The sequence below is a fragment of the Triticum dicoccoides genome, chromosome 3A, assembly GCF_002162155.2.
Source record: "Triticum dicoccoides isolate Atlit2015 ecotype Zavitan chromosome 3A, WEW_v2.0, whole genome shotgun sequence".
NCBI lineage: Eukaryota > Viridiplantae > Streptophyta > Magnoliopsida > Poales > Poaceae > Triticum > Triticum dicoccoides.
The window spans coordinates 194,305,910-194,331,786 of record NC_041384.1 but is presented as its reverse complement, the minus strand read 5'-3'; positions in this window follow the sequence as shown (position 1 = coordinate 194,331,786).

Below are 25,877 nucleotides of genomic sequence, written 5' to 3'. Positions count from 1 at the left end.
CTTATAAACTCCCGAAACTTTGCGGTTATGCAATATGGTGTTGGGGATACAAGGGAAGCATAATATCTCACTCAACTAGCAATCCCTACATCCAGCTGTATCCATCCGTCAACACATAACCAAGAAACCTTCGGAAATCGAGTACCTCAACATTCAAAAAGCATCCGTTATATGATTTATGGCAATACTCCCGAACTCCCGCCCTAGTACTGGGTGGCGTCGAGGTTATCTCACCAATGATTGCATAAAAGAGATTTTTGATGTCGGCGAGCTCAGGTATTCCAGAACTGCAACGATAAAATTGTGACGACAACACCTCGGAGCTCAAGTCCCCGGGACACCGACACAACCCCTAAATGTCAGGAGGCACCAAGAAAAATGTTCTCGTCACAAGACTATCCAAACAATTCCAAGATACACACGTGATCCTAAAAAAATTTCGTGAAATTTGAGGAGAGGGAAGTCAAAACTTCTACGTCAGGAGGCCTCACCAGAGCGATGAAGGGACTGAGGAGTAAAACGAATCCTACTCTCTGATATATATAATCCTAAGACTCAAAACATTTTTGTTCTAGACTCAACAACGTCAGCGATTCGATCAAGCAGGGGGCTCCTAACTCAGGGATGGCTCTGATACCAACTTGTAACGCCCACGATGCGGCTATATCTCCCATGTGTCGAGACATGACTTAGAGGCATAACCGCATTGTGGTTTTGTCGCAAGAGGGGTAATCTTCAGACAATCCCATGTACTGAATAATAAAGGGATAAAGAGTTGGCTTACAATCGCCACTTCACACAAATAACAAGTTAAACATACATCATCCAGGGTACAATCAAGGTCCGACTACGGAACCAAATAAAACAAGACAACCCCAAATGCTAGATCCCCAATCATCCCAACTGGGCACCACTACTGATCAACCAGAAAAGACAGAAAATAGCGATCAAGATCTTCATTGAACTCCCACTTGAGCGTGGTTGCGTCACCTGCACTGGCATCATCGGCACCTGCAACTGTTTGGAAGTATCCATGAGTCACGAGGACTCAGCAATCACACACCCGCGAGATCAAGACTATTTAAGCTTATGGGTAGGGTAAGGTAATGAGGTGGAGTTGCAGCAAGCGCTAAGAAAGTATGGTGGCTAACATACGCAAATAAGGGCGAGAAGAGAAGCAATGCAATGGTCGTGAAGCTAGAAGTGATCAAGAAGTGATCCTGAAACTACTTACGCACAACCATAACACAAGAACCGTGTTCACTTCCCGGACTCCGCCAAAAAGATACCATCACGGCTACACACGCGGTTGATGCATTTTAATTAAGTCAAGTGTCAAGTTCTCTACAACCGGACATTAACAAATTCCCATCTGCCACATAACCGCGGACACGGCTTTTGAAAGTTTATACCCTGTAGGGGTGTCCCAACTTAGCCCATCACAAGCTCTCATGGTCAACGAAGGATATTCCTTCTCCCGGGAAGACCCGACCAGTCTCGGAATCCTGGTTACAAGACATTTCGACAATGGTAAAACAAGACCAGCAAAGCCGCCTGATGTGCCGACAATCCCGATAGGAGTCGCACGTATCTCGTTCTCAGGGTACGCCGGATGAGACATCCTACGAGTAAAACCAGCCCTCAAGTTTCCTCAAGGTGGCCTCGCAGTCTACTCAATTCGGACCAACACTTAGAGAAGCACTGGCACGGGGGGGGGGGGGTAAAATAAAGATGACCCTCGGGTTGGCCGACCCAAGGGAAGGGTAATAGGTGATTAGGCAAATGTAAAACTAAGGTTGGGCCTTGCTGGAGGAGTTTTATTCAAAGCAAACTGTCAAGGGGTTCCCATAACACCCAACCGCGTAAGGAACACAAAATCAAGGAACATAACACTGGTATGACAGAAACTAAGGCGGCAAGAGTGGAACAAAACACCAGGCATAAGGCCAAGCCTTCCAACCTTTACCAAGTATATAGATGCATTAATTAAATCAGAGATATTGTGATATCCCAATATATCCATGTTCCAACATGGAACCAACTTGAGCTTCACCTGCAACTAACAATGCTATAAGAGGGGCTGAGGAAAAGCGGTAACTTAGCCAAACAACGGTTTGCTAGGAAGGATGGTTAGAGGCTTGACATGGCAATATGGGAGGCATGATAAACAAGTGGTAGGTAGCGCGACATAGAGATAGAGTGAACAACTCACTACTAGAAAAAGGGTTGCTAGTGGCACACCTGTTTTCGCTACTAATGGCGCACTACAGGTGTGCCACTAGCACCACGCCATTAGATTTTTTACTAATGGCGCACCACCGGTGCGCCATTAGTATCTAGTATACTAATGGCGCACCACAGGTGCGCCATTAGTATAGCCCACGGTGCGCCATTAGTATCTGGTATACTAATGGCGCACCACACAGGAGTGCGCCATTAGTAGCAAATTTTTTCAATTTTTTTATTCTTTCTTAATCTCGGGTCACTATGGCTTAATCTCGGGTCAATATGCTTAATCTCAGGTCAAATCACACTCTGTGGTCAAACTTCCTGGAAGGTCACCCATCCTCACACTACTCCAGCCCGAGCACGCTTAACTTCGTAGTTCTATCCAACCCCAGCACCACCTCACTTCGCAGGCACTTGTTGATATATCTATCATATCAATCCTATTAAACCTTGCTGATGTCTAGGACTTAGTTCATGAGTATGATGAAATTTGGAAAAAATATTTCAAACTTCCCGGTCATATTGCGTATCATATTTTGAAAAATAATTCAATTTTTTTCGAAACGAATTTTTTTTCTGTTACTAGTTGCGCACCTAGCATACGGTGCGCCACTAGTAAGTTTGAATTTTTTTGAATTTTTTTGCCTTCGGATCTTAAAAGCCCCGTAACTTTTTTCTGTTAGGTTTTTGGGGATTTTTAAAATGTTTAACGGGGTTCCCCCCGTTAAATTTGGATGTGACTTTTCAAGTAGATGATTTTTCATATACAAAACTTTTTAATCCGAGTTCGTATGCAAAAGTTATGCCCATTTTACAAATTCCAGAGAGATTTTGCAAATAAAGTCGAAATTCATATTTGTAAATTTTCCCAACAACTATACCACATATCACATGGGAAACTTATTTTCTTTTATTTTTTTGACATTTCCATCAATTTCTTTTATTTTTTTTAAACTGAAAAGGCGGTCCATGGGGGGGGGTGCATTCGGTGGAAGTTTTGGGCCAAGTTAGTAATGGCGCACCGTGGGAGTGGTGCGCCATTAATAGTTAAACTAGTAATGGCGCACCACACCCATGGTGCGCCATTAGTAGTTTTGAAAAAAACAAATTCTGATTTTTTTTTGAAAAAAACTTAGTAATGGTGCACCAGTTGACAGTGCGCCATTACTAGTTTTAACTAGTAATGGCGCACTGTCCACTAGTGCGCCATTACTAGTTTTGAAAAAATAAATAAAAAAATTTGAAAAAAAATTACTAGTGGCGCACGGTGGATGTGGTGCTCCATTAATAGTTTAACTAGTAATGGCGCATTATCCACTGGTGCGCCATTACTAGTTTCGAAAAAAAAATGAAAAAAATTGTTACTAATGGCGCACCGTGGATGTGGTGCGCCATTAATATTTGGACACTAGTGGCGCACCTACACATGGTGCGCCATTAGTATATACTAATGGCGTACCACATGTCTGGTGCGCCATTAGTGGACATATCATCTATAGCCCTTTTCCTAGTAGTGACTAGCAAGGAAAGATAGAAGTGATATCGAGGGTATGGTCATCTTGCCTGAAATCCTACAAGGAAGAAGAATGAGTCCAAGAAGTAGACGACCCAACGTAGTCGAACGAACCCTCACAACTCCGGAACAAAACCAAAGCTAACGAGAGAAGCAACCCGGAAAGAAGCAAGCAATATAGTAAACAACCATCACATAAACATGGCATGATGCACAACCAAGTATGATGCATGTCCGGTTTAATGAGGCATGGCATGGCAATATTCACAAACAATACTACAAATTAAGTGGAGCTCAATATGCAATGAGTTACATATCGACGAAACACCACATTCAAACATTTACTTCACTCTCGTTTATGTACCCAACAATATTAAATGTTATTAAACATGGCAAGGGGTGAAGCATAATAAAACTACCTATCTAGGCAAGTTTAAATGAGGCCTGAACAACAAGCAACAAGTCCGAAAAAATCCTCATGTGCATATTTTAAAGTTGGTACTGTTCTGCCCTATACACAATTTTAGAGTTGTTAAACATGCAAAGTACTACCAACATGTTAATCTATGCATTTTTCTACCCCATTTACATATAAATTTTATTACAAACCGAGTTGCGGTTAATTAGTTATGAAATAAAGCATTTTATAATGGCATTCTAGCAAATTAAACAAACAACAAGTTTAAACATTTTAAACATGCATGAAAGTTGTAAATTATTAATCTACACAAAATTCTAAGCACTTTGCATATATAATACATTTTAATATGATGCACAGTTCATGAGTTATTAAATGCGTGAAGTGCAAGGGCTTTTCTGCAAAATTGTAAAACCTGGGATAAAAGCTAAATTCGTAGTGAGGTAAAAAAACATACACTGGGCTGGAACTTGCTGGACCACTAGGAACAGGGGAACTTGAGGGGCTTCTCACCCACGGGCTTGGCCCAGTTAGAAGCAGAGGAGGCCAGCTGAGGCAGCGGTTGGACCGAGCGAGATGGGGAGGCGCGGTCAAGCGAGGCAGGACCAGGAGCGGGTCAATGCAGGGGCGGCGCGCTAGTTCTCCTGCTCAAAGCAGAGGATGCGGGGCGACAGTCATGGTGCAGAGGGCCACGGAAGAGCCCACGGACGCGAGGGGGGTGAGGCAACCGGCAGGAGGGCTTGATCCAAAGTGGATCCGTTCAGAGATGGAGGTCTCCGGAGTCATGAACATCAAGAGGGAGAGATACGTGAGAAGAAAGCAACCGCGAGAGGAGGTAGACGGAGGAGGTGCTGCTATCATGGCTCACCGGCGGGAAGACGACAAGGATGACGTAGGGCAGCGGGGTCGAGCAAAACCCGCAAGGAAGTTGGAACTGGTCGAGGACGACGACGTCCGGGCGCGGGAGGCAAGGATGGCCGACGCAAACTCCTTGGGGGCTCCCTGTTGCACGAACAGCGAGAGCAGGTGAGAGAGGGAGGAGGGAAGGAAGAAGAAAGGGAGAGGCAGGGGCGCGGGCGATGAAGGGCGGCGTTCAAGACTTTTGCTGCTGCTTGGGTGGCCGGTGGCCATCAGCGCAAGGTGGGGCATGGAGGAGCTCCTCTCCTTCAAATCGAACAGGGAGGAGAAGGCAGCGGGGCGCTGGTCTCTGGCGAGGCTGGTCGAAGACGGCGACCTTAGGCAGGGGAGCTCGGGCTCCTAGATCGAGAGGGGAGGCGCGGGAAGGATGGACCCAAAGGGATGGTTGGGTGGCGGCAGAAATCAAGGTGATGGTCGGAGGCTGCTGGTTGGCTGGATCTGATCTGGGTGAATCCCAAGATAAAAAGGAGTTGGTCGGGGAGGCTGTGGGATGAAGGGAGGGGATCCCGAGAGGATTTGTTGGAGTGGCGGCGGGATGGGACATCTCCCTAGAAGTTAGGGTTTGTGGTTTATATAGTGAGTGGGTTAGGTTAGGGGCAAAATGGACCCTCCGATCGTAATCGGGCGGTCGAAAAAATAGGTTAGGAAAGTCTATATAAGAAACGCAGATGTTTTAGGGATGTTAGGGGATGATCTGGACTCCTCGGTAACAACATCCCGGGTCGGGATCGGGTAAGTTTCGGACACGCGCAGGGGGTCAATGCACTATGCAAAGAGGGTTTAGGCGAACGAGGTCAAGTGTGTGGTTGGACTGAGAAGAGAGAGGAGGAATGCAACCCAGCAACCGTTTCCAGAGACCGGAAACGTCTGATGATAGACCGACTATATTGTCGCTATAGTTATCTGTTGGGGCATCAAACGGACTCCGAATGCGATGAAACTTGGCAGGCGGTCTACCTACGCCTTAACAAGACTGCACGCCAACTCTCATCCCATTCCGAGAACATTTTCCAGCCACTTATAAAATACTATTTTGGAGGTGCCACGGGCGCGTGCAAGTGTGTCTGGGCTCACAACTGACAACAGAAAGAACTGGGAGACCCGGACAGATGCAAGTTTTGAAAACATGATGATGCAATGCACATGATGACATGGCAAGATGCAACACGCAGGGGAATGACAAGGCAACAACAGCGAATAACTGGAAGACACCTAGCGCAATGGACTCGGGGCGTCACACTAACCCACCAAGGAGGTGCTAATTGAGCTAGTTCTCCTAGTGCATTTATTGTCAATCTAACCCTGTCATCCAAACACCTCTTTGGCTAGAGTTAGTTCAGGATTAGTGAGCTAGAAACTAACTCTAACCTCTAGCTAAGTTAGAGTATCCAAACAGGGCTAATGACTAACCCTAAACTAACTCTAGCCAAAGAGGTGTTTGGATGACAGGGTTAGATTTACAATAAATGCACTAGGAGAACTAGCCCCAATTGGCACCTCTTGGGTGGTATAGTTGTTCTCAGTGGGTTATATAGAACTAGCTCAAACTAGCCCTCATGTGTCGATACTTTAGGGCTATTTGATCCCAAACTAGCCCAAACTAACTCTAACCCATGGATCCAAACAGGGCCAATAACTAGTGTACTTAGACCCGCACAATACAAGTTTGAATGACTATGTTTGCTTGTTTTTAAATATTAGGCCTGTTGCAGTTAATAACACACCTTTCCACTTCTTGTTTTTTAATATTAGGTTTTTAACAATTTGGTCTTGCACATGTTGGTCCTGTTGTAAGAGGTTTTGACCCACTGTTCGTCCCTTTTTGCATATGGGGAAATGTCCATGAATATTAGTCAAGTCAAGAAACTCAGAAAAAAATAGGATAAAGAAATTAGCGAGGAAAAACAACAAGATCTTTGTTTTCACAATGAAGAAGACATCAATTCACTACTTCATGGTACTAACTGTTATACCTTGTCTTTTTAATTCCTTTGCACCATTTCAAATCGAGAGAAGATATTTATGCATATCCTTGTTTTCAGGCCTTTCCAAAGCAGTTCACTAATGATTACTCCCTGTGTAAACTAATATAAGAGCGTTTAGATAACTACTTTTGTGATCTAAATCCTCTTATATTAGTTTACAAAGGGAGTACCTCTCAAACCGCCTGTACGGTTAGGAGGCAAGGAATGTATTCATACAACACCCACGGTTTAATATTGAAGTCTTCCTAAAGAGGATGAAGGTTGGACGGTCAATCATCCACATGCACTGGCCTAAAGTTGCAAAGACCTTCCAATATCAATGAAGGCTCAATATTCACATTCCTCTTCCACAGTTTTCATGATGAGATTCATCTGTCTATGTACCGTCTATGATGCTAATTTTGAAAGATTATAGATGTTGCATGTGAAACTTGGTGTTGGTGCAGTTGTGTAATGCGGTAGCTGAGTGTTGAAGCTATATGATGTTGTACTCTGATGTATTTCAATTATGATATCCTGCTTCCTTAATACGAAAATGAAATATATTGTGTGCTTAATATGAAGTGTCAATTAGAGTAATAAATGGATTATTAATAATAGGACAATTAGCCTGCAAATGGTTGATTCGCCTGCTAATTGGGTTTGTCGGCGTCCTGGGAACGAGGGTACCAAGACTTGCCTGCCTGCGGCCCATGGCGTGGCCCCGTCGACGGCCCGGTACGGCCCAGCTTCAGCATCAACAACCCAAGACCCTCGTGAGGGGCCAAGCCTCGCGAGGTGGATGACACCAAGACCTCCCTGGGGGCGGCCTCACCAGGCTGGCTCCTGAGGAGCGGAGATATCTATGCAATATGCACCTCCCGAGGTTCACACGACGTGAGCCATGATGACCAAGGTTAGGCGGGCGCCAGCGGGCGCAGTGTACCAGTTTCCTCTTTGGTGCTAAGCAGGCAAGCGCAGGCACGAGGTCCCCAGGAATCAAGCAAATGTTTCCATATCGGTGCAACAAGACCAAGACCGCCAGGATGGCAGGACGGAGGTCATCGCGGAGCCCACCGCATTGTCACCACCAGAAGCTTTTACATGCGAATACTACTTTCATCAGGATAACTTGTACTAGTTGTCCCCCTTCTAATTTGGCCGTTGTGGGATCCCTTCCCGCCTATGTTTGGGAAGAGGACCAAGGCCCCTATAAAGAAGACTTAGCCACCACCATAGACGGGGGGATTGATACATCTCCGTCGTATCTATAATTTTTGATTGTTCCATGCCAATATTATTCAACTTTCATATACTTTTGGCAACTTTTTATACTATTTTTAGGACAAACATATTGATTCAGTGCCCAGTGCCAGTTCCTGTTTGTTGCATGTTTTTTGTTTCGCGGAATATCCATATCAAACGGAGTCCAAATGGGATAAAAATTGACTGAGATTTTTTTGGACTATATATGATTTTGGGGAAGAAAAATCCAAGCGAGACGGTGCCCGAGGTGGCCACGAGGTAGGGATGCGCGCCTGCCCCCCATGGGCGCGCCCCTGACCCTCATGGGCCACCCGTAAGGCGGTTGATGCCCTTCTTTCGGCGCAAGAAAGCTAATTTCTGGATAGAGATCGTGTCAAAATTTCAGCCCAATCGGAGTTATGGATCTCCGGGAATATAAGAAACGGTGAAAGGGAAGAATCTAAAAACGCGGAAACAGAGAGAGACAGAAAGATAGATCCAATCTCGGAGGGGCTCTCGCCCCTCCCTTGCCATGGAGGCCATGGACCAGAGGGGAAACCCTTCTCCCATCTAGGCAGGAGGTCAAGGAAGAAGAAGAAGGAGGGGGGATCTCTCCCCCCCCGCTTCCGGTGGCACCGGAGTGCCACCGGGGGCCATCATCATCACCGCGATCTACACCAACACCTCCGCCATCTTCACCAACATCTCCATCACCTTCCCACTTCTATATACAATGGTCCACTCTCCCGCAACCCGCTGTACCCTCTACTTGAACATGGTGCTTTATGCTTCATATTATTATCCAATGATATGTTGCCATCCTATGATGTCTGAGTAGATTTTCTTTGTCCTATCGGTGGTTGATGAATTGCTATGATTGATTTAATTTGCTTGTGGTTATGTTGCTATCCTTTGGTGCCCATCATATGATTGCGCGCGTGGATCACACCCTAGGGTTAGTTGTATGTTGATAGGACTATGTTTTGGAGGGCAAGAGTGACAGAAGCTTCAACCTAGCATAGAAATTGATGCATACAGGATTGAAGGGGGACCAATATATCTTAATGCTATGGTTGGGTTTTACCTTAATGAACATTAGTAGTTGCGGATGCTTGCTAATAGTTCCAATCATAAGTGCACAAAATTCCAAGTCAGGGATGACATGCTAGCAGCGGCCTCTCCCACATAATACTTGCCATCGGTCTAGTAAACTAGTCAATTGCTTAAGGGGCAATTTCGCAACTCCTACCATGACTTTTCCACACTCGCTATATTTACTTTATTGTTTCTTTACATACAACAGACCCTACTTTTTATTTACGTAATCTTTATTATCTTGCAAACCTATCCTACAACACCTACAAAGTACTTCTAGTTTCATACTTGTTCTAGGTAAAGCGAACATCAAGCATGCGTAGAGTTGTATCGGTGGTTGATACAACTTGAGGGAATATTTGTTCTGCCTTTAGCTCCTCTTTGGGTTTGACAGTCTTACTTATCGAAAACTATTACGATCCCTATACTTGTGGGTTATCAAGACCTTTTTCTGGCGCCGTTGCTGGGGAGCAATAGCATGGGGTGAATATTCTCGTGTGTGCTTGTTTGCTTTATCACTAAGTAATTTTTATTTGTTGTTCTTAGTTGTTTTCTATCTTTAGTTATGGATATGGAACACGAAATACCAAAAAATTAGGTGTACTGGCTACTCATGGAGATGGGGAACCTCCTAAAACCCTCGATGCTGGTTATGTGAAAAATATTATGTACTACTTTAATAATCCTGAGAAAACCCCATTCAATTATGTAATGAGAGTAATGTTGGATCAACGTGAATACTTTAGGGATTACTGCTTGACACAAAAAGGGAAACTATTATGGGATCAAATTCATATATTGAATTGGTATGCTAGGCAACTATGCTTAAGATATGATTATACTTGTTGCTCTAGGATGACGGCTCCAAACCTTCCCTTTTTATGCGAATTTAATGATAATAAAACCTTAGCTTCTTATGCTAATGGTATATATGATTACTATGATGTGGAACAAATAGAAGAATTTGTTGCTTTTATGGGTGCTTATGAAATTGAATCTATGTTTAAAGAGTTTGAAGATTTTGATGGTGCTGTTTATAGACTTGAAAATTTAGCTATCCTGAAATATTGTTATGAGAATTATGAATACAATTACGAAATTAATGCTCTTATTGAGAAAGTCTCTGATGTCCAAGAAGAGACTAATATTTTGCAGGAATCTATGGAAGAATAAGTAGATGAAACTGTGAGCTCATTGGATGAAAAAGATGAGGAAGAGAGCAAAGAACAATAGGAGGAAGAGCGGATTAGCTACCCATGCCCACCTTCTAATGAGAGTAACTCTTCAACTCATACATTGTTTAATTTCCCTTCGTGCTTACCGAAGGATGATTGCTATGATGATTGTTATGATCCCATTGATTCTCTTGAAATATCCCTTTTTGATGATGCTTGCTATGCTTGTGGCCAAGATGCCAATATGAATTATGCTTATGGAGATGAACTTTCTATAGTTCCTTATGTTAAACATGAAATTGTTGCAATTGCACCCACGCATGATAGTCCTATTATCTTTTTGAATTCTCCCGACTACACTATATCGGGGAAGTTTGACCTTATTAAGGATTATATTGATGGGTTGCTTTTTCTCCTACACATGATGATTTTGATAGATATAATATGGACGTGCTTGCTGCTCCTACTTGCAATTATTATGAGAGAGGAACTACATCTCCGCATCTTTATGTTTCCAATACAACAAAATTGCAAGAAACTGGTTATACTATGCATTGGCCTTTACTATGTGTGCATGAATTGTTCTTTTATGACATGTCGATGCATAGGAAGAGAGTTAGAATTCGTTGTTGTATGATATATGTTACTTTGTGCTCACTACTAAATTACAAATTATTGTTAATTAAAATTGGCTTTGATATACCTTGGGATCCGGGTGGATCCATTACTTGAGCACTATATGCCTAGCTTAATGGCTTTAAAGAAAGCGCTGCCAGGGAGACAACCCGGGAGTTTTAGAGAGTCATTTATTTCTATTATGTGCTTTTATAAAGTTTAGAAATAAAAATAATGTGCCAAGGTTTTCCTTTAGGATGTTTACATTTGCTTGATGATTTGTACGATGCAGGACAGAAATTTTGGCTGTAGTGCGTGATTTTACATTTTTTGCCGGAACGTCAAATGGTTCTGATTCTTTTTGCACTGTCTTCCTATATAAATTGTTTATTTTTCCTAATTGTGGTAGTATTTTTAAGGTATCATAAGTATGGTTAATGTTCGGATTATTACAGACTGTTCTGTTTTAGACAGATTCTGTTTTTGATGCATAGTTTGCTTGTTTTGATGAAACTATCGATTCATATCAGTGGATTAAGCCATGAAAAAGTTATACTACAGTAGACACAATTCAAAAACAAAATATGAATTGGTTTGCAACAGTACTTAGAGTAGTGATTTGCTTTCTTATACTAACGGATCTTACCGAGTTTTCTGTTGAAGTTTTGTGTGGATGAAGTGTTCGATGATCGAGAAGGTTTCGATGTGAGAAGAAGGAAGAGAGGCAAGAGCTCAAGCTTGGGGATGCCCGAGGCACCCCAAGGAAATATTCAAGGAGACTCAAGCGTCTAAGCTTGGGGATGCCCCGGAAGGCATCCCCTCTTTCTTCAACTAGTATCAGTATGTTTTCAGATTCGTTTCGTTCATGCGATATGTGCAATCTTGGAGCGTCTTTTGCATTTAGTTTTCATTTTTCTTTTATGCACCATTCTGGTATGAGATAGTCCTTGGTTGATTTATAGAATGCTCATTGCACTTCACTTATACCTTTTGAGTATGGCTTTTATAGAATGCTTCATGTGCTTCACTTATATCATATGACCTTTGGATTGCCTGTTTCTCTTTACATAGAAAACCGCCATTCGTAGAATGCTCTTTTGCTTCACTTATATTTGTTAGAGTGTGGGAATATCTTTTGTAGAAAGAATTAAACTCTCTTGCTTCACTTATATCTATTTAGAGAGATGACATGAATTGGTCATTCACATGGTTAGTCATAAAATCCTACATAAAACTTGTAGATCACTAAATATGATGTGTTTGATTCCTTGCAATAGTTTTGCGATATAAAGATGGTGATATTAGAGTCATGCTAGTGGGTAGTTGTGGATTGTAGGAATACTTGTGTTGAGGTTTGTGATTCCCGTAGCATGCAAGTATGGTGAACCGTTATGTAACGAAGTTGGAGCATGAGGTATTTATTGATTGTCTTCCTTATAAGTGGCGGTCGGGGACGAGCGATGGTCTTTTCCTACCAATCTATCCCCCTAGGAGCATGCGTGTAGTACTTTGTTTCAATGACTAATAGATTTTTGCAATAAGTATGTGAGTTCTTTATGACTAATGTTGAGTCCATGGATTATACGCACTCTCACCCTTCCATCATTGCTAGCCTCTCTAGTACCGTGCAACTTTCGCCGGTACCATAAACCCACCATATACCTCCTCAAAACAGCCACCATACCTACCTCTCATGGCATTTCCATATCCATTCCAAGATATATTGCCATGCAACTTTCATCATCATCATATACATGACTTGAGCATTCATTGTCATATTGCTTTGCATGATCGTAAGATAGGTAGCATGATGTTTTCATGGCTTGTCCGTTTTTTGATGTCATTGCTACGCTAGATCATTGCACATCCCGGTACACCGCCGGAGGCATTCATATAGAGTCATATCCTTGTTCTAGATATCGAGTTGTAATATTGAGTTGTAAGTAAATAAAAGTGTGATGATCATCATTATTAGAACATTGTCCCATGTGAGGTTATCAAAATAAAAGTGGCCAAAGAATCCCCAAAAAAAGAGGCAAAAGAAGCCTAAAAAAGGAAAAAAAAAGAAAAAAAGAGAGAAAAAGAGAGAAGGGGCAATGTTACTATCGTTTTACCACACTTGTGCTTCAGAGTAGCTCCATGTTCTTCATATAAAGAGTCTCTTGAGTTATCACTTTCATATACTACTGGGAATTTTCATTATAGAACTTGGCTTGTATATTCCAACGATGGGCTTCCTCAAATGCCCTAGGTCTTCATGAGCAAGCAAGTTGGATGCACACCCACTTAGTTTCAGTTAGAGCTTTCATATACTTATAGCTCTAGTGCATCCGTTGCATGGCAATCCCTACTCACTCACATTGATATCTATTGATGGGCATCTCCATAGCCCGTTGATACGCCTAGTTGATGTGAGACTGTCTTCTCCTTTTTATCTTCTCCACAACCACCATTCTATTCCACCTATAGTGCTATGCCCATCGCTCACGCTCATGTATTGCGTGAAAGTTGAAAAGGTTTGAGAACGTCAAAAGTATGAAACAATTGCTTGGCTTGTCATCGGGGTTGTGCATGATGTGAGTATTTTGTGTGGTGAAGATGGAGCATAGCCAGACTATATGATTTTGTAGGGATAACTTTCCTTGGCCTTGATATTTTCAAAAAGACATGATTGCTTTATTTGTAGGCTTGAAGTATTATTGTTTTTATGTCAAATGATAGACTATTGCTTTGAATCACTCGTGTCTTAATATTCATGCCATGGTTAGATTACATGATCAAGATTATGCTAGGTAGCATTCCACATCAAAAATTATCTTTTTATCATTTACCTACTCGAGGACGAGCAGGAATTAAGCTTGGGGATGTTGATACGTCTCCATCGTATCTATAATTTTTGATTGTTCCATGCCAATACTATTCAACTTTCATATACTTTTGGCAACTTTTTATACTATTTTCGGGACTAACATATTGATCCAGTGCCCAGTGCCAGTTCCTGTTTGTGGCATGTTTTTTGTTTCGCAGAATATCCATATCAAACAAAGTCCAAATGGGATAAAAACTGACAGAGATTTTTTTGGAATATATATGATTTTTGGGAAGAAAAATCCACACGAGACGGTGCCCGAGGTGGCCACGAGGTAGGGAGCGCGCCTGCCCCCTCTGGGCGCGCCCCTGACCCTTGTGGGCCACCTGTAAGGCGGTTGATGCCCTTCTTTCGCCGCAAGAAAGCTAATTTCCGGATAGAGATCGTGTCAAAATGTCAGCCCAATCGGAGTTACGGATCTCCGGGAATATAAGAAACGGTGAAAGGGAAGAATCTGAAAACGCAGAAACAGAGAGAGACAGAGAGACAGATCCAATCTCGGAGGGTCTCTTTCCCCTCCCGTGCCATGGAGGCCATGGACCAGAGGGGAAACCCTTCTCCCATCTAGGGAGGAAGTCAAGGAAGAAGAAGAAGGAGGGGGGCTCTCTCCCCCCGCTTCCGGTGGCACCGGAGTGCCACCGAGGGCCATCATCATCACCGCGATCTACACCAACACCTACACTATCTTCACCAACATCTCCATCACCTTCCCCCCTCTATCTACAGCGGTCCACTCTCCTGCAATCCGCTGTACCCTCTACTTGAACATGGTGCTTTATGCTTCATATTATTATCCAATGATGTGTTGCCATCCTATGATGTCTGAGTAGATTTTCATTGTCCTATCGATGGTTGATGAATTACTATGATTGATTTAATTTGCTTGTGGTTATGGTGTTATCCTTTGGTGCCCATCATATGATTGCGCGCGTGGATCACACCCTAGGGTTAGTTGTATGTTGATAGGACTATGTTTTGGAGGGCAAGAGTGACAGAAGCTTCAACCTAGAATAGAAATTGATGCATACGGTATTGAAGGGGGACCAATATATCTTAATGCTATGGTTGGGTTTTACCTTAACGAACATTAGTAGTTGCGGATGCTTGCTAATAGTTCCAATCATAAGTGCATAGAATTCCAAGTCAGGGATGACATGCTAGCAGTGGCCTCTCCCACATAATACTTGCTATCGGTCTAGTAAACTAGTCAATTGCTTAAGGGGCAATTTCGCAACTCCTACCACCACTTTTCCACACTCGCTATATTTACTTTATTGTTTCTTTACATACAACAGCTCCTACTTTTTATTTACGTAATATTTATTATCTTGCAAACCTATCCTACAACGCCTACAAAGTACTTCTAGTTTCGTACTTGTTCTAGGTAAAGCGAACATCAAGCATGTGTAGAGTTGTATCGGTGGTCGATAGAACTTGAGGGAATATTTGTTCTGCCTTTAGCTCCTTGTTGGGTTCGACACTCTTACTTATCGAAAACTGTTGCGATCCCCTATACTTGTGGGTTATCAAGGATCCATTCCACCCTGACCAGCTCACCAGCTCATCGAGTGCAAGAACACCTCACCTCCTAAGGTTGTTCGACCACTTTACTAGTTCATCCTCAGCCGCTCAAGACAATCCACCACAAAGCTGGATTAGGGTATTACACTACAAGGTGGCACAAACCAGGATAAACTGTCGTGTTTCTTGTCCCTTGGGTTTCTCGAGCTAGGCCTTGGAATCGTTGAGCAGGAAGACTGGGGAGGATGAGTTCTTTGCACACACCACAGAGTTCGAACCTCTCAAGGGTCTGCGGAACCCACAATCCGATAGTTGGTGTGCCAGGTAGGGGTGTGTCAGAGCCTCTCTTCCGCCGATTGTCTCGCCACCGCTCCACCACTTCCATGGCTAACGCTTGTCGAGCCCGTGCTGAGCGTCGGGCCGCCCTCGCCGCTCATGTCGCCCAGATGGTGCCCGCCGGCGGGCCTCCTTATCGTTCCCCATCGCCTGCCGCCAACACTGCCACCGGCCTGGCAGGGCACGAGCAGCAAGCTTCGTCGTTGCACCCCTCCGTGCAGCGTGATGGACGCATGGCCACCCCATCACTAACTCCGTCTGGCTCGTCGTCTCACGCTCATCGCGTGTAACACCCCTATGTAACCTGCCATATTTGTAGTCCAACTCTTGCCATTTTCAGCACTAAGTTATGATAATTCCTCGTTGTCAGGTTTTCATCGTCGTGTGTTTTTGTCTTTGTCATGCATCTCATATTATGTCATCATGTGCATCGCTTTTGCATACGTGTTCATCTCATGCATCCGAGCATTTTCCCCATTGTCCGTTTTGCATTTTGGCGCTCCTATGTCCTCCGGTGTCCCTTTCTACCTCTTTTTGAGTGTGGGTGTTAAACGTTTTCCGATTGGACCGAGACTTGCCAACCGGCCTTGGTTTACTACCGGTAGACCGCTTGTCAAGTTTCGTGCTATTTGGACTTTGTTTGATACTCCAACGGTTAACCGAGGGACAGAAAAGGCCTTGTGTGTGTTGTAGCCCAACACCTCTTCAAATGTAACGCCCTCGATGCAGCTATATCTCCTACGTGTCGAAGCACGACTTAGAGGCATAACTGCATTGAAAGCAATGTCGCAAGTAAGGTAATCTTCACAACAACCCATGTAAATAGATAATAGGGGAAAAAGGTACATAGTTGGCTTACACTCGCCACGTCACACAAATACAAGAATAACATTACAATCATCCAATACACTCATGGTCCGACTACGGTACCAAAATAAAAGAACAACCCCAACTTGCAACACGGTCCCCGATCGCCCCAACTGGGCACCACTACTGATCATCTAGGAAAGACACATAGTAACGACGGGAGTCCTCATCGAACTCCCACTTGAGCTCAAGCGCATCATCTGGAATGGTATCATCGGTCCCTGCATCTGGTTTGGAAGTAATCTGTGAGTCACGGGGACTCAGCAATCTCGCACCCTCGCGATCAAGACTATTTAAGCTTATAGGAAAGGCAAGGTAAATATGTGGAGCTGCAGCAAGCGACTAGCATATATGGTGGCTAACCTGTTCGCAAAAGAGAGCGAGAAGAGAAGGCAAAGCACGAACGAAGAACTATGATCAAGAAGTGATCCTAGAACAACCTACGTCAAACGTTACTCCAACACCGTGTTCACTTCCCAGACTCCGCCGAGAAGAGACCATCACAGTAACACACGCGGTTGATTCATTTTAATTAAGTTAAGTTTCAAGTTATCTACAACCGGACATTAACAAATTCCCATCTACCCATAACCGCGGGCACGGCTTTCGAAAGTTCAAATCACTGCAGGGGAGTCCCAACTTAGCCCATCACAAGCTCTCACGGTCAATGAAGGATATTCCTTCTCCCGAGACATTCCGATCAGACTTGACATCTTAGTTTTACAAGACATCCTCGACAATGGTAAAACAAATCCGGCAACACCGCCCGAATGTGCCGACAAATCCCGATAGGAGCTGCACATATCTCATTCTCAGGGCACACCGGATTGTCCAAGGTTCCGGTAGGCTAGCCCAGAGTTGCCCCTGGTGGCCACCGGTAGCTGACAGGTTGGACCAACACTCAGAGGAGCACTGGCCCGGGGGTTTAAATAAAGATGACCCTTGAGTCCGCGGAACCCAAGGGAAAAAGAGGCTAGGCGGTGAATGGTAAAACCAAAGTTGGGCATTGCTGGAAGAGTTTTATTCAAGGCGAACTGTCAAGGGGTTCCCATTATAACCCAACCGCGTAAGGAACGCAAAATCCGGGAACATAACACCGATATGACAGAAACTAGGGCGGCAAGAGTGGAACAAAACACTCGGAAAAAGGACGAGCCTTCCACCCTTTACCAAGTATATAGATGCATTAATATAACAAGATAATATGGTCATATCCCAAAAGTAAACAATGTTCCAACAAGGAACGATCTCCAATCTTCACCTGCAACTAGCAACGCTATAAGAGGGGCTGAGCAAAGCGGTAACATAGCCTATCAAAGGTTTGCTAGGACATGGTGGGTTAGAGGTTTGACGTGTCAATTTGGGAGGCATGATAAGAAAGTGGTAGGCATCATAGCATAGTCATAGCAAAAGAGCGAGCATCTAGCAAGCAAAGATAGAAGTGATTTCGAGGGTATGATCATCTTGCCTGCAAAGTTGTCAGAGTTGACTTGATCCTCGTAAGCAAACTCAATGGGCTCCTCGTTAGGGAACTCGTCTCCTGGCTCTACCCAAACAAGACAAACAAGCAAAAGGAACACAATCAACGACGTGCAATGCTCAAACAAACATGATGCAAATATGGTATGCTATGCGGGATGCGGTATGTGATGCATGTGCAAGATTTGACAAGGAATGATTGAACGTGGCCTCAACTTGGAAATACAAGAGTGCCACTGGAAAGGTGAGGTGATTTCGGTTGAAATCGATATAAAGATCACCGGAATCGGATGCACGGTTTGGAAATGGCAAGCAAAACAAATATGGCACCGGTCTGCGATAATCAGCAAATAGCCATCTAAATGCATCAAGATAATTATGCTACAGCACTCAACAATGACAACACAATACATGGTAGGGATCCACTCATGATGCTTGACAAAAGATGAACACTAGGCTACGGCCAATTTGTCAGGACCCCGACTCAATGCCACATAGATCTAGCATGTAACCCTTCATATCACTTTGCGGCCTCACGCACGGTATTCCCACGGGTGTCGCCTTACCTTTACCTGGGACCGTTTGCGCCTTTTGGCACACGTATATGACAATGTCGCTAGCATCCATATGATAAGGAGCCCGGGCTGACATGACTAGTCGTAAACCCAAAGTGGCACAGACTTACAGGGACAGGCATCCATGACCCAGCATCGAACGTGTCGGTCATCAGCGAGTGAATCCAGGCTGTAGTACTGGGCTAGCAGGACTTCGGTGAACCGGGCTGTAGCGGGCTAACAGGACTCCGGTATTCATCGCGTGACATTTCCCCGAAGGGACAGACACAGGAACGAAGAAGGACACATGTCGGCCAGCCTAAGTGTTCCGGAGCAGTAGCAAGCTACCAAGGCTCAATGGAAACACTAGGAGACATTTCCCGGTAAGAGAGGCTACTAAAGATAAACAACTAGATGGTCAGATCCCACACATACCAAGCATTTCAATAACATACACACAATATGCTCGATATGTGCAAAATACAACATGGCATCACAACATGACTCTGCGACTCAAGTATTTAATCAATAGGCTCCGAGGAGCGAGATATTACAAACATGGGTCTCATGACCCAACACTCCGAGCATACAAGTCAAAGCACAGGCGGAAGCTATCATGTCTGGGTACAGACATCTATAAATGGAAAGGCTGAGAAGCCTGACTATCTACCAGATCCTGCCGAGGGCACAAGATCGTAGCTGAGGTAACAAGCTAAACGTCGAAGTCCAAGCGGAACTACTAGTGAGACTGAAGTCTCTCTGCAAAAACATAAATAGGCAAACGTGAGTACAAATGTACCCAGCAAGACTTACATCAGAACTTCCTACATATGCATCATTATCAACAAAGGGAATGGTGGGGTTTAACTGCAGCAAGCCAGCTTTGACTCGGTGGCTATCCTGAACTACGACTGCAAGTAACTCTTTTGAGGTGGCGCACACGAGTCCACATATTCACCATATCAATACACCACTATGGATCCGCTCCCGTCTCCCTACGAGAACGCCATCCATAGCACTCACGCTTATCTTGCGTATTTTAGAGTATCCACTTTCACTTGTCTATGAACTGATATAAGCAACCCAGAAGTCCTTTTCCGTGGACACGGCTATTCGAATAGATGATGTTAACCCTGCAGGGGTGTACTTCTTCACACACGCTCTCACCACTTACCGCCGTTTACACGACATGTACTCGGCAACCTTCAAGCGGAAGCCCAACGTGGGTGTCGGCCACGGCCTGCCTAAACACTCAAATCTCTAGTCCAGGTTTATCGCCTATTCGGGTTCCATCCATGAGGAGATCCGGCCGGAGTTTCGCTCACAGCCCCAAACGATGTGAACAGGGTTCCGTGACACCAAACGGGCGCCCGGTTTACCCGGCCACGTGCCTACCGCATCACAGCCCACCCCTACGGTCAGCGCTGCGCACGGCCTCCAGCATACTACAAACACCAGAAACTACTTGCAACTCCTGGACAGAGGACAAGGGTGATCAAGAAGCCGAGAGGGTCCATTGGTTTCGGGCCCAATGCGTGGTAGTAGCTGAATCATGGATCACAAACACAGAAGTCAGTTCCCGAGGACGGCTGCAATGAGACAACCCACCATGTACTCCTACATGGCCTCTCACCGCTACCTTTACCAAATCGTGTTCACACACTTAGCTCACACACAGTAGGACATGTTCACACGCCTCTGATTCCTCCCCGATGAATCAGACCTGACTCAACTCTAAGCAGTAGCAGGCATGACAAACAAACATGAATGAGTAGGCACAACAGGGCTCAAACAACTCCTACTCATGCTAGTGGGTTTCATCTAATTACTGTGGAATGACAGGTCATGCAGAGGATAAAGGGGTTCAGCTACCGCAGCAAGTAACAGATGGATCGATGTTGTTCTAATGCAGTAAAAGAGAGCAGGAGCGAGAGAGTGGGATTTTATCGGAATGAACAAGGGGGTTTTGCTTGCCTGGCATTTCTGAAGATAACATTGAGTCTTCATCAGTGTCAACGATCACATCATCGGTATCACGTCTATCGAGAGGGGACAAATACCGGCAAATACAGAAAAACACGATCAATGCAATGCACAATATGATGCATGCTATGACATGGCAATATGAATGTGTTTTGGGCTAATGCACCTAAAACCAGATTAAATGAAGTTGGTTTGAATCCAAGATTCAAATTCAAACTCCATATGTGGATATTTAAATGCCATTAGTTTGATTTGTGCTAAACAGCATCTATAAGTTGTTCTAACATGCATGAAAATGGTACAGATGGATTCCTTGAATTTTTCTGATAATTTTTCATATATAAATTATTTAATTTGGAGTTACGGTTGAATTTCTATGAATTTTAGAAGTTTATACAAATTTCTGGAATTTCCTGAATATTTTCAAATCCAGAAAATACTTATTGCGTCAGCCTGATGTCATGATGACGTCAGCAGGTCAACGTGGCACAGTCCGGTCAACCCCTGACCGGTGGGTCCCGAGTGTCAGCGTCTAACTAAACTAACCTAGCTTAGTTAAACTAACCTAACCTAATTAGCCGGGCGGGGCCCGCAGGTCAGTGAGAGAGAGGGGGTCAAACCCGGGTCAAACTCACTGGAGTTGACCCGAGGCTCATCGCCGGCGAGGCCAGGGACGGCGGAGAGCGTCGGGATTCGCCCTCCGATGACCAAAAGAGCGGCGGAGGGGCTCTACGGGATGCCCAGACCCGCGCGCATCTAACAGGGCCAACGGAAGAAGCTAGGGTGGCCGGAGGCGACGGCAATCATGACGACGGCGGCGGCCGGAGTTCGGGTGGTGGCGGGTTTGGCGCTGCGAGCGGTGGTTTGGCGCGCTGAGGGCACTGGGGAGAAGCTCTTGCTCCTACGCATCCAAAGGAACGGACGGGAGGCCGCGAGGTGGCCGGAGTGGAGCACGGCGTCGACCTCGGCGGCGGCCGGAGCTCGGGCGAGCTCGGGGTCGGGGTTAGGGAGCACGGCAGGAGGAGCTGGGGCGTGCTACGGACTCCTGAGATCGCGGTGAGCACGTCAGTGGCTCGGATACGAGCTGGGGTGGCTGTGGCCACGGCCACGCCATGGCCGGCGGCGAGAAACTCTCGGCCGCGGTGGAGGAAGAGGCTAGGGGATGAGTGCGAGCTTGAGGGAAGGGGGAAGAGGAAGAGGGGCTCACAGGGGTTGCATCGGTGGCCTCGGGGAGCTCGAGGAGGCGTCGGAGGCGGCGAATCGACAGCGGTGAGCTTCGGTGGCCGGCGACGGAACGGCGATGGTGGCGGCGTTGCAGGGCTTCCGGAGGGCCGTGGGTCGGTGGGGAGGAAGGAGGGGGTCGAGGCGGAGCCTCTGGGCTAGTCGGGGGAGCGAGGGAAGGGCGGTGGCTGTGGTTATGGCGAGCGGCGGCGACGGGCTCCGCTCGGTGAGGAGAACAGAGGAGGGGGGGAGAGTGTTCCGGGGAGAGGATGAGGACACGGGAGAGAGGGAGAAGGGAGAGGGGGTGCGTGGCATCCGTAGCGGCGTCGTAGTGGCAGCAGGCAGGCAGGAGGTGGCGTTGCGCGTGCGTGCGCGCCGCGGGCACACGCCCCTGTCCTACTGTCCCGAGGAGGAAGACGACAGGGAGGGCGCTGGTGGGCTGGGCCGGTGCAGCTGGGCCGGCTACAGGTAAGTGGCCCAGGTACGTGTCTTTCTCTCTCTCTCTTTTCTAATTATCTCAGTTTTCTATTATTCTGTAAATTTAGGGCTTTATTAAAAATACTCAGACACTTTCAAAAATCATGAAACTAATCATGGCTACTGTTTAGAATATATCCAACAGTAAACATTTTAGTTTATGATTATTTGAGCATTTGAAATATTTAATAGCATTTAAATGCCCAAATGAAAATACTATATGATTTAATTCAGTGACCAAATATGTCCTGCAAAAATATAAACCATTTTTGGTAGATGCTTCCACCTCAAACCAGAAATGTTGAACATTTTTGGAGGACATTTTGAGTTCAATGAAAAAGGTTTTATTTTGACCCTAGTTGAATTCATTTGGTGCTAGGGCTTAGTCAATCCCCATCTCAGGTTTAAATGAAATTTAAACATGATGTAACACTCTAATGCATGCACTAGGCACTGTCAGAACTAGGGATGTGACAACTCACCCCCACTAAACAAGAATCTCGTCTCGAGATTCAAGCGTAGGGTAAGGTGAAGGGGAAACGCAAACTAGTATAATCTTCACGATCCAGGTTGCACTTCATAGGAACGTTGATTTGAACACCATTATTGTCTCGAAGTCTTGCTCTGAGAACTCCAACTAACATGACAACGAGAGGAAAGGAAAGATCCTAAAAGAATGGTTCTTCTCGAAAGTCGAACAACTCAGGATTAACTCACGGAATGAGACATAGCAACATCTCTCGAGCTGAGAGGCGAAGCACACATCCATAGGAATGGAGTGAAGCAGATGATGAAGGTTCACTAGGTAGACCACAATTTCACGCTTAAGAAGGTGGCAATCGATTGTCAACGTAGCGAGGAGTTGAGTTGCCATGATACCATAACGATACACCTTAGGGAGGGTGACTCGTAGAGATATCCCCTTAAGTGGCAAAAAGAATTACTTTTGATTCAGAGATCATTGAAACTCTTTAAACCAGCCTAAGGCAATTCTCGAGCGATCATTTGGAGGGGGTCGGTAGAATGGCATACTCGGACTTGGATGATGTGGATTACCTTGTTGAAGACAACGTAATGGATGAATTTGCTTATCACCGGAAATGGAAGAGACCCATGGTAGAATGGCACATTGGTGGTGCAAGCTGGGAACAAAATGCAAATGCTGGGAATGATTCTGGTAACTGGGGAAGAACCCAACAATAGAGAGTGAATTCACTGTTTGAAAAGGTCATAGCATTGCCGAGGAAGCTGAGAGCAAACCCAGTTAGTGCCGAAGATAACACCTAGCGCTTGTGCGTGCTCTCAAGAACTTGAGCATTTCCACAATCATCAAGATTCTACCAATATCCGTGTCAAGGATCCTGGCAACACAGCTTGCTACCATGACGAATGATGATGGATGATGCAGATGCAAAGGAAGATAACACTTTCTCAGATTTCACCCTAGCGAGGCCAAGGAAACAAAATCTGGATGATCGACCGAGAGACATTTAGCACTCCGCTTCTAATGTTCTCCTTGATGTGCTAGCGTAACCCATTCATAAATATGGTTTGATATCTAGAACATCAAGTAAAAAGGTCGGACTTCGGGATCTCAAAATCCATAGGGGCAACTAGGGAGTAAATCTTACGAAATCCCTATGGGGAGGTGGCCAACTTCCTCAATCAAGATATTATAATAACAGGTCTTCCGGCTGGGTGGTGCTGGCCACGACATCCACTTTACCAGTTATCGAGGAACCAATATTATAGTTCTTGGGGAAATGTTCCAACCATCATATCTGCCTGAGATTCAGATCTGGTTGGTGTCGGAATATTCCAGACCCATCGAGTCTAGGAAGAAAAATGAAAGTTTGCAACAAAAATCGACGAGATGACGTTGCGAGATTCTCGGGAAATGAACTACGATAGCAAGCTCCAAAACATGAGCTGGATCTGCTACAAACATGTGAACACGTTGTCCCAGACAAGCATGGCCACGTAGTAGTCTCATAATTAAACACTACCGAGTTTAGGTGGGGAACCATCATCGAGGATATCGAAGTCTTTACGCAAGTCCATGGATTAGATCCCAAGCATAGACTTCTTTTCCTTGAACAAGTCAATCAGTGGCTTGGTGTGCTAGGATATACCTATGGAATGAAGATGATCAGTCTAACAGACCACAGAATTCTTCGCACGTGCATGACTGATTTGGGATGATTCCAAAAGAAACAAAACAATCTTTCTCGAATTCACGACAGCAACTTACATCAAATGCACGTGAATCAAAGGGAGTCACTTCTTTCATCCAAACATATACCTCAGAGACGGAACTCGAAGGCATTGTTTACAAAGTTTCCAACACTAGCTTAATGTCCAACAGAATCATGGAGAAGATAAGGATGTTGTCGACGGGCTCAACAACAATTCATCCAAGTTCCCTTTTAAAAGGAATTCCATAGTTAAGTGAACACGGTGATAGCATTGGTCAGACCAAAGAATATAATGGTGTATGCTCGAGGGATCAACCACGAGTAAGACAACATTACGAACATCGTTGGTTCTAACTTGATTTGACGATAGCCCACACTCAAATCAAAGGATTGATAAAACAATAGGTCCAGCAACTGATCACAGGGACCAATCGATGAAGATATCATCTTTCTTCAACACACACTACACAAGAATATCCCTTTGGAACGAACTAAGTCAGGCAAGCTTTTATCTTCCAACCCTCCAAGTTGTCGTTTAGCTTAACCAACTAGCTCAGGGATATCTAACACCGATTCTTGGAGAGAAGGTGGTTCACAAGAAACCAACTTGATCACGAGCTCAACATAGCGGTCAGATGACAACCTGGTAATACTTCCGAGAAGACCTTCGGAAATCACGATCCACCGATATGTTACTAAGCTCGAGAACAATCTTGCTTTTCAGGGCAAGATGATATGATCAAATGAGCGAGGACTTGACAAAATCCTAACTCATCAATCAAAGAGTGCACCAGGAAATAAGGACTAGGTAGCATGATCAATCTTAGAATGGTGATTCAATAACCAACATACTAAGAATAAGATTATTGTCCATTAACTACCAAGCAATGGGGTTGCTAGGAGTATTGAGTTCACACATCATGATTCACCTGTCGGCACTCCGGCTGCAACAACACGGAACCGAGGAATGAAAAAGGATGGCGAGAAGTATCACTATGTCAAGAATTCACAAAAGGTGGTGCAATTCTCATGAAATTCCTGTCATAAAGAAGGTAATACTTCAGGGTAGAGCAGACCAGAAGTTGGATTGTAACTTGATCTGCGGAACACAACTACTTTGACCCAATCCTAGATATGGATGAGGTACTGGAGTTTGTTTCTCCAAGTCATTCAGGACAGAATGGCTTGACGTACCACAAGGGT